The sequence below is a fragment of the Gymnoscopelus microlampas genome (genome assembly GCF_963454915.1).
Source record: "Gymnoscopelus microlampas genome assembly, chromosome: 20".
In the NCBI taxonomy this organism is placed as follows: domain Eukaryota; kingdom Metazoa; phylum Chordata; class Actinopteri; order Myctophiformes; family Myctophidae; genus Gymnoscopelus; species Gymnoscopelus microlampas.
This window is the reverse complement of record NC_139957.1, coordinates 17,055,475-17,065,794: the sequence shown is the minus strand read 5'-3', so window position 1 is coordinate 17,065,794 and position 10,320 is coordinate 17,055,475. Positions and strand designations below refer to the sequence as shown.

General features: G+C 40.3%; 1 long non-coding RNA gene across 1 annotated transcript; it reads left to right on the top strand.

Moving 5' to 3' along the window:
* The first annotated feature begins 1,487 nt into the window (after positions 1-1,487).
* On the top strand, positions 1,488-2,945 carry LOC311035958. The gene is made up of 3 exons (XR_014599814.1): positions 1,488-1,692; positions 1,727-1,961; positions 2,643-2,945. It is a non-coding gene; the product is annotated as an uncharacterized lncRNA (long non-coding RNA).
* The last annotated feature ends 7,375 nt before the right edge of the window (positions 2,946-10,320 follow it).

Sequence of the window (10,320 nt, the reverse complement as noted above, 5' to 3'; positions counted from 1 at the left end):
GCTGGTCTGCACACATGAGAAAACAGACTATAGAATGATGCTGTGGTACCAGCAATCACCTGGAGAGAAAGCCATGAAACTCATTGGATATCTCTATGTCAAGGCTGAAACAATGGAAGAGTCGTTTAAAGAGAATTTCACTCTAAATGGCGATTTGGGTGGGAATACCTCAAAGAACGGGTCTCTTTCCATACTCAACCTAAAAGCATCAGAGCACAGTGCAGTGTATTACTGTGCAGCTAGTGATGCACATCGACTCAGATCAACTCTTCTCGATACAAAAACAACAAACTGCCATTTATCAGCAATGGTTAAATCAAAAAGACCTCAAATAAACATCTGTTAATACACCTGCATTTGAAGACTCAATTTGTTTAGGGTGGTATGAAAGATGTGCTCTGCTGTACAGAATATACAGTACATTGCCATCTATTGGCTACTTTCTCTCTGGCTTCACATGTCACTGTGGGTACTGACATTCACAGACTTGTGTGACCCCTGATGGCCGAAAGAAAATCTGCCTCCCACTTCACTGGAGGTTTGACTTTGACGCCAAAATCCATGTTTATCACATGATTTCTACTCTTTCTACATCACTTCCTTTCCTGCTTCAGGTTCATCAAGAGTCTCTCTCAGATTATTGGTTCAGACTCAACAGCACCAATGCGCAAAATGAACAGAGCTCTAATCCAAATTATCCTCCCACTATTTTGGATCAAGGGTACATTCAGTAATACATTTTTGTTTTGACCATTTACTGAAAATAATACTTCATGGGCATGGCTTGGATGATATTGCTTAGTTTTAAAAAAAAAATATTGAAAATGTTTTTTTTGATTGTTAGTATACAAGTTAACTGAATGTTTGTCTTCTGAGGGAGGGTTACTCATCTCCATGTAGTTTAAACGTTGTTTTACCAGGAAAACAAGGTGTCACTCCTGTAACTGAACCTGACAGTAAAATGACAACAAAGCACAACACCCTCCTTCCAGCACTATTTGAGCAATGATCTACAGTACATGTAACATTTACATTCTCTGTTAAACTCTCTACAGGCGCATTGCTCAGCAGAGCCAAAACAGTTCTTCAGACTCCAGCCGATGTGATGGGTGAACTGAACCATCATGTTAATCTGACCTGCAGCCACAACTTCCAAAGCTACGACACAATTCTCTGCTATCAGCACTCCATGGGGGATACTGCCCTGAAGCTGATAGGATATACAAGCTACACATTGATTCAAAAGATTGAAGAGCAGCATAAAGATCATTTCAACGTAAGTGGAAATGGTGAGAAGGAGGCCTACCTCAAACTGAGGCACCCTGAAGACAGCGGACAATATTTCTGTGCTGCATTCATAACACAATGATTAAAAAGTCCCAAACTCCACAACAAATCCTTTATCTGAACCTTCACACCTGTACAACCACATGAGCCGTCTACTGACTACAGTCAATACAACAAGAGCAGGAGCAAATTACAGGACATAACTAAACAAAGATACATGTTCAACAACAGAAAGGTGGACAGTCAGACAGTGAGATACACGTTCCATGATAGAAAGACAGAGATACACGTTCTCTTCTGACAAGTTGACAGCTAATTGTAAAATACGGAGACACAAGGCAGTGGTAACTGACAGAACACACAGACAGGCATTTCCATCTGACAGACAGCAAGACAGTTAATGCTGTAGACGGAATGACAATGCTATTGTATCTGAAAGACACACAGATACACTTTGACAGTACTGCACACAGATGATTGGAGAGACAGGTTAAATCACTACAGTAACTGATCTTTGCGTGTTTAGAAGATGTTCCTGTTCCTTCTACATCACTTCCACCTCCTCCACAGATCAGCAGAGACTACAGTTGACTCTTCACATTCAACAACACTGACTGACACAATGAATCCACCACGTCTCATCACATTCATCATCACTCTTTTCTGGATAAAAGGTATCATTCATGCATCTACTTTTTTATTTGTGGGCAAAAATGACATACAGAATGCTGAGTGAAAACAGTATAGGGGACAACTGCATTAAGTGCATTTCATCACATTCCGCATCACTCTCCTGAATTAAAGGTTTATTTCTTAAACCATTATTTAATGTCATGTAACAATTCCTCTGTAAAGTAGAAGTTCCAGTCTTAAACATTATGTTTAAGTTTGGAAGAATGTTACGAATGTTAATGTGATACTTCATTTATTTATTTATTTTTATTCTTCAACTGTGGTAACTCATAATGTACTATACTTTAATTTTAATTATTCAACGTTTCGATCACACAATCTTCATCAGAAAATTCCTGATGAAGATCATTGTGTGATCGAAACGCTGAATAAGCGTATAAAACATATACTTTCTCACGTGACCTTTTTCATCAAATGACAGAAATATGTATTTTCATCTGATTCACTTGTTAAAAGGGTTGTGTGCCAAAGTATAAATTAACCTCAAGTTTAAGGTTAAGGTACCACCTCCAACCATTGCAGATGTGCTACAGTATAAATTGTATTAACGCAGACTGGTTAAAATAATGTTTCATTTATCAAAATAAATCCTGGATTGTAGCTTTGAATGATTCCACTCTGAAAGATATTTACTGCAGTTGAATCATACTCTCTTTCGACAGATGTGTTACCCAGTCAAGCAAACACTGTTCATCAGACACCAGCTGAGCTGCTGGGAGAACTGAATGGTTCTGCCAAGCTGTCCTGTAACCACAGCATCCCAAACTACAACACGATTCTCTGGTATCAACGCTCAGTGGGAGACACTGCCCTCAAGCTTATTGGTCATGTATATTACAAAACTGAAAGTATGGAGACTTTCAAAAGCAACTTGTCAGTGATCCGTGGAGATGGAGAGAAGGAAGCATATCTTTATGTCCCAAAACTGAGGAGACCTGAAGATGTTGGAGAGTATTTCTGTGCAGCTAGCAAACACAGTGATACAGAGAGCTGCACTCTAATACAAAAACCTATGGCAGATACAGCTGATGAACACGACAATATCAAACTACATGAGACCACGAGATGTAATACATTATCATGATTTTGTAACCACAGGATCCACCAGTGAAATATTTCACTGTATAATTGAAGGTTTAACTGTGCGACTGTTTCTATTATAATGGTAATAAATCATAAGAAACGCTGTACCCTTCTTTTCAAATATAACAATAATCATCATCTCTAGGACAGGAGAGGATATGAGATAAGGGGCAGTGACAGGTGGCTTGGCCCATCGTCTGTAGTGATGTCATCAAACCCTGCTGCCATGCTCTAGATCAGAGAAGTTCTGTGTAGCTTACACCCAATATACTTCATTGACCACCAGGGGACTATACTAGGCCCCATCCTTTTTTCCATTCTACTGCCAGTGGCTTGCTTCTGGTTCATGTAGTAGATAACAGGGTTATCAAACCAACTGAATTGTGTAGACTCCTCATAACATGTTGGTTAAAGAGGGATGCCACATTCGAATGCTCACAGCTTCATCAAAGCTCCGAAGTCATAGTCTGGTAAAGGGAATATTGTCAGCACACACATCTCAGACTGGTGGGATTAATGTACAATAATGTGGCAAACCCAGAGAACATCAAGTCCAATGCGCATTCAAAGAGGAAAAGCTCACTGTTAAGCTACAACCTGATGTCAGGGGACAGCGCTGTGTATTTCAGTGTAGCCTGACATCATGGTGCAGCAGATCCTATATGTGCCTTACGAGCGGTAGAATGTTCTTAAACGCCATATCTATGCCATCTGCCAGTTACAGGCCTTGTTCTTGGATGCTTGTAAGTATAGTGTGTGTGTCATATGTTTGTCTTATCAAGCTAGTGTCCATTTGATGTATTTGAAAGGTTTTGTGTTGTTGAATGAACACTCTCAATATAGCTGAAGAGTCTAATCTTACATAGTTTAGAACACTAGAGGGCAGTGGTGAGGAGCACCAAGATCAATCTACTGCTTCAATAAAAAGAAAAGGTGGTATAAATCAGTGTATTCTTTATTAGTGAACAAGGTTTAGAAAGAATAACTAGTTGTATCCCCCTGTACTTGTGCATGGGTTTGTACTCTCAGTACTAATTAGATTCATATAATACTACTACTGACTACTACATAATGTATGCACAATATTTTCATGTTCTTCCTCATCCAACAAAAAGCTGGCAGCTTAATGTGGTCCACATATACAGTAGTACAGTGTTGATGACTGATCAATTCACAGAGCCCCTGTGTGTTTAAAATAAACATTGAACACTCAAACACAAATTGGCGGAATGGTCATGTCTACTATTAGACTACTACTACACGTATTATTTCACTCCTACTATTTGACAATACTACTACTACTATTATTTACAGGTTGAATAAAGAGCATATTAACATTCATTTACATTAGAGTAAAGTCACTTCAGATGACGAACATGAGCTGTCATTTACACACTGACATAACAAAACTGTACTAGAGGCGTCTTTTAATTATTCGGAACGAGTCCGAATTTTGCGTATATTCGCCGGTGTGTAATGACCATTAACAACAGGGAAACAACCTCTCCTGAGAGTTCAGTGAATGAAATGGTGAAAGGAATCACAGATTTCCCAAAGCAGTATATATACACATATGTTAATTAGTGAATACAGCCACAGTGAAAGAAACAACTAAATATTGTCATGTATGTATGGGGTGTGTAGTGACAGTGTGCATTATGTACTCACCACAAAATTAAGCCAGACTCCATAGTGGCCAGGAGCTCGTTCAGACAGTTCTGCATACAGCACATGCTTGAAGACAGAGGAAGAAAATATATTTTGGCAAATGCATTTGGATGCAACTTAAATGCTATCTGCATCCAAGTCCTATCTGATTGCATTAAACAACTTTTAACTGTTTAATACAAATCCACCGTTGTCATGTGATTTACAACGAGCGGTTCCAAACTCAGACACACAGAAAAATGATCACTGCATGAAATGTATTGACAGAAAGTAGGTCATAACATGAGCGGTGGATTTTTATGAAACATGTGCTCCTTTATGGCAGTTTTGAAGGAGGGTAGGGATTTTGGTGGCATAATAGCAGAATTAATTCAACCTCATGTTTGCGCCAACTCTCGTAGTGACAGGTACATGGTCACTGGTCCCCTGTGTATCTTGAAAACCAGGCCCATTGCATGTTGCTGTACTCGGTTAGGTGAGTCCTAGGTGTGAGGTCTAACAGTAGTCTGATTAGTTTGTTTTGAGAGGTCTGTAGTTTTTACTTTTGTGCCTTTGAGGTGCTAGAGTACCATGAGATGCATTCATAGTCAAAATGACATTGGTTAAGTGTGCCAACTTAGCCAGCTAGTGTCCTCAGTGTATTCCTACTGACCAAAGAGAAGATCCTGCCCAAAAATCATATTTTTGGTTGACTTTATTGATTAGTTTTTTGTTGCCATTTTATCATCGGAAAGATGTCTAAAATACAACCCAGAGAGGTAATCTCGTCTTTCCTAGTGATAACATTGCCACCCACTCTGATCGTAAAGTCTGTGGCCTCTGAGGTAAATTGTGGACCCAAAAAGAATGGATTCAGTTTTACCTAGTTTGCTATCAGAGAGCCATGAGCAGATTTTACCAAGCTCGGAGCTAAGGGCTTTTTCAACCTGCAATTTGTTGTCAGAGGAATGAGATGTTCTGAAGCCAGATTGGAATTTGTATATTAGCTTTCTTTCTGTGAGATACTTGTTGATCTGATCGTATACTAACCAATATAACCTTCGAGATGGAACATAGAATGGAAACAGGGCGGTAGTTGCCGGGATCTAATTTGTTTCCTTTTTTGTACAGAGGCTACTCTCGCAAGTTTGAAATCTTGTGGGACATGACTCTGAGATTTGTTATGTGGGCAATGATTGGAGCAATAGAGGTGGCTGCGTCTGATAAATCTGGAGGGGAAATGTGGCAGTGGCCTTGTTGCACTGAACTTTTTAAACACATCAGTTGTCACCGTGGTGAGTTTAAAATAGTCTTTGTGTACACCATAGGCTTGGATGTGCTGAAGTGTTAACTTAACATACAGGTTGTTGCAGCTAGTGTGGTGGATGAGGTCAAGGTCACCTCCATCTCAACAGACATCTTGGGAGTAAGATGCTTTCAGGTGTCCTCCGTGTTTGTGCAATGTATTAGTGCATATATAAGCACTAAAAATGTCAAACTTAAATATTCCTAGTGATTTATAATTAAAGTGACCATTCACCCAGAACCCAAAAAGAAAAATACCCTCCCCCCCCCCCCCCCCCCCCCTCTCCAAACATGTACAAATACAAAATATAAGGTGCTTATCGGCGTGCCCCAAATGTCAACTCTGACAGAATCGGCCACAAACGGGATTAAAACAATTCTTTATTGAAATATGGACTAATACATTGCACAAACACGCCGGACACCGAGTTAACATTTGGGGCACGCGGGTAAGCACCTTATATTTTTTATTTGTACATATTTGGAGAAGTACGGGCTTTGCTGCTATCATTTCAGGGCAATCTGGGGGGGGGGGGGGGGGGGGGGGGGTGGTAGCAAAGACTCTCGTAGAGATATAACATTCCAAAGTTGAAATACTCCAGTAAAGTAAAAGTACCTCAAACCTAAGCACTAAATATATCCTATTTCCACGAGCTGCAGTGCACACGGACCGGACCGGTCCAAGCATTTTCCTACCCGACGGCCGCCCGGAATGATTGCTGGACTGGAAACTTCCGGACAGGACTCCCTGTTTTCTTTGGTGTTTCGCCTTGAGATTGCGTCTAAAACCTAACATTTAACCTCACTAAAACTATGCCTACCCCTAACCTTAATCCTAACTAAACCTCACACAAATTATGCCTGAACGAAACGTAACCTCAAAACCCTGTCCACCAAAGAAAAAAGACACTAGTCCCCCGTAAACTTCCTTTTGGTGAGCGCATACGCAAGGGGGCGGGGCACACAATTGATAGGTGGGTTGAAATTGGTGTGGGAGTAATCAAACACACCTGTCAACAGTGGTGTAAAGTAACTAAGATTTACGAATGTACACAAGTAATTATTTCCATTTTCAGTACTTTTATTTCTACTCCACTATATACTGTACATCTCAGAGGCAAATAATACTTTTACTCCAATACAATTATTTGAACACTTTAGTAACTTAGTATACTTTTGTAGATTTTGATTATTATTACAAAACATAGGCTACATTACCCACTTCAGTCCTATAAACATTTCGGCCATTTGAAAGTAGCTCACAATGCCTAAAGATATTTATACATTAATACATTTGAAAACTTGTGAAATGGGACATTCTGCATTAGAGTACTTTTACTTTTGGTACCTTGTTTACATTTTGATACGAATACGTTTGTACTTTTACTCTGAATTCCGGACTATTTAACAGAGTATTTCTACATTGCAGTACCCCCCCCCCCCCTGTTATTAAATGTTTCGATGAATTGAGTACAAAGGACCCCAATAAACATAGTGCTTTCTTACTGTACTACTTCCTTGTGCTTGTCTTTGCAAACTGTTAATTAAGTATTCAATCAATCAATCAGATTATTATTATTGTTAGGAGGCGATACGTAAGGGAGCGGGTTTTTTTCGGTGGAGGCGACGGAGGCGCGCCATCTTCAAAGGAATGTCGGGCCCCATTAAAGCGTCACCAGGGGCCCCATTGTGGTTGGAGAATGTGGTCCGTGTGCAGTGGAGATTTTACCAAACACACATTTCCTGCCATCCATATCAGAGGCTATAAGACTGTAGTTATATCACGCTGATCAATATATCTCCAACTAGAAAAAGCGCTCCTCGGAGCCAGGTCAGGTAGGTTACTGTGGCCTCCTGGTGGTGCTATAATAGCCCAATGTGAAAAGGGTGCCATTTTTTCTTACGCCTTGCACGGCAATTGGACACTGCATTCATGATTTGTTTTGCTAGACCTGCTGGTGGCGCTAACAGGCCAATGTTAAAAGGGTGGCATTTGTTCCTCAACATAGTGTGGCTGTGCGTTCAAAGTTTGACCGCAATCGGACGCTACGTTCATGATTTTTCCTTGACCTCTAGGGAGTGCGCATACAAAGTTTTACACAGATCGGTGCAGTTATAGGTAAAAATACGAATCGGCCTGTTATAGCGCCACCATGAGGCTGATTTGAAATTCAAGTGCCATTTCTTCCTCGGCATATGGGATTGTGCGTGCAAAATTTCACGGAAATTGCATGCTGTGTTCATGATTTAAGGCATTTTGTTCAAAGCAGAGCACTCCTGCAAACTTTGGAATCCATTTTAGCCAATCAGGATGGAATATGAAAAATCTGAAAGACCTGTTTCGTTTAATGACTATAGAGATACTGTGTACCGATTTGCGTGATGTCTGGACAAAATCTGTAGGAGTACTGTCAAGAAATATGTTTTGCAACAAGTGGCCTCCTGGTGGCGCTATAACAGACCCATGTGAAAAAATGGGGCAGAGGTTCTGAATTGGCATCCAGGGAGTGTGTGTGCTCAGTTTCGCTGCGATCAAGCCAGCGGTGCCGGAGATTAGCTGTCCACAGACAGAATGACACACACACACAGGACGGACAGGGTGCAAAATAGCAAAACATACTCTCGCAATGCCTTTTGGCCTGGCAGAGACAATAACAAGGCAAGAGGTGTGCAAGCAAACTGTGCATAACTTTGAGCCCAAACCGAAGCTCATCTCCTTTCATTTGGGGTGTCTGATAGATTGATAGTTTTTTTTACTAGTACTACAGGCTTCACAATTAAACAGATGCTTAATGGGTCAACTAATAAAGGATGCAGTAAATGCCAATGCTTGAATGGCCTTTGAATAAATCCAAAGGAAACAACTTATGAACTAGACCAATTGGACTGTCCATGTTGCATAATTTATTACATCAGTGCACAGAGTTACTCAGTGTAACGGTAGCTGTCATTGTAGAAGTTACATTAATGGTTTATAGTAGGCTTAGGCTTACTACAATCTAAAAGAATAATTTTGCTAAACCAACCAGGCCTATACTCTGTGGGACATTCTGTGTAGGACAGCTGAAATAAGAGCAATATTTGACGTTTCCAAACAATTCTTCTGGCAGACAGATTGATTGATTGATTGATTGATTGATTGATTGATTGCATTCTTTATTAACACGATTTAGGTCTACAGGTAGTAGGCCTACAGTCAAAGCTTATACTAAAAGGATAACACAAAACACCCAAGGGGCTTTTGTGCACAAGAATCTCAATATTCATGCAGTTAAAACTGGGACCTCTACAATGCCTACATCCTTAATATGTTTCAAGCTGCAGCTCAGGATGTCATGATATCTTAAGAAAAATGGCAACTGGGAGGGATGTAAACATGTGACCAACAGAGCACCTACAAGGAAACACAAAAAGCTTACCTTTCCTCCCCTCCCCACTCTCACTGCTTTTCTTAGAGCTGACAGAAATAGCACCAATCAGCATGGAAGAAGTTCAAACTCTTTCAGCATCCCCCCTGGCTGTGCACCTGTTCTCAGGGGCAGATAGAGAGAGATGGGGGGTGAGATATGGACAAGTCAAGTGGGGTTAGGCAAAAAGAGAGACTGAGAAATAATCGAGGTTTTTGTGTAATGCTTTTTCACTGTGGGGACAGGGGGCCACGGTGATACAATCCTATAGAGCTGCCGTACAAAAACCTCCTCCCATTCACTTGTATTGTGTAGAGCACTGTTCAGTACCTGATACCATTGTTACAGGGAAAAACATCAATATCCAACACCATGAGGGACTCCAATGTATTCATGGCAATGTATATTTGATTTTAACTGGTCACCTGAGAAAAATAAAATAGAAATGATCCAATTCTTACATGCTCAATCTGGCTGTTTTTACTCACTCCTATTTCATAAAAACACAACCATTGAGATCATTGGAGCCAATCTAAAGGACATCTAAGACCCAAATGTATAATGAAGAGTGTGTTTGGTTATTTGTCTAATTAAGGATTATGGAAAGTTTGGACTTTTCTGTTGAGGATGCAATCAGTGTGACACTGGCAGCGAGGTCTACTTTGGAAATGGAACAAAACTCACTGTTTTGGGTAAGTCAGAACTCTTACAATTTTACTGTACTGCAATAAATAGCAAATTGCAAGCATGTATGGTTGAAAACCCACATGCAAATTGCAAGCATGTGGGTTAATGTAAAACCTGAAATATTGGACTGAACTGAGAACACTGTGACCAACACTGAACCTGCATACTTTGGCAATGGGACCAAACTGACAGTTTTAGGTAAATATAATAT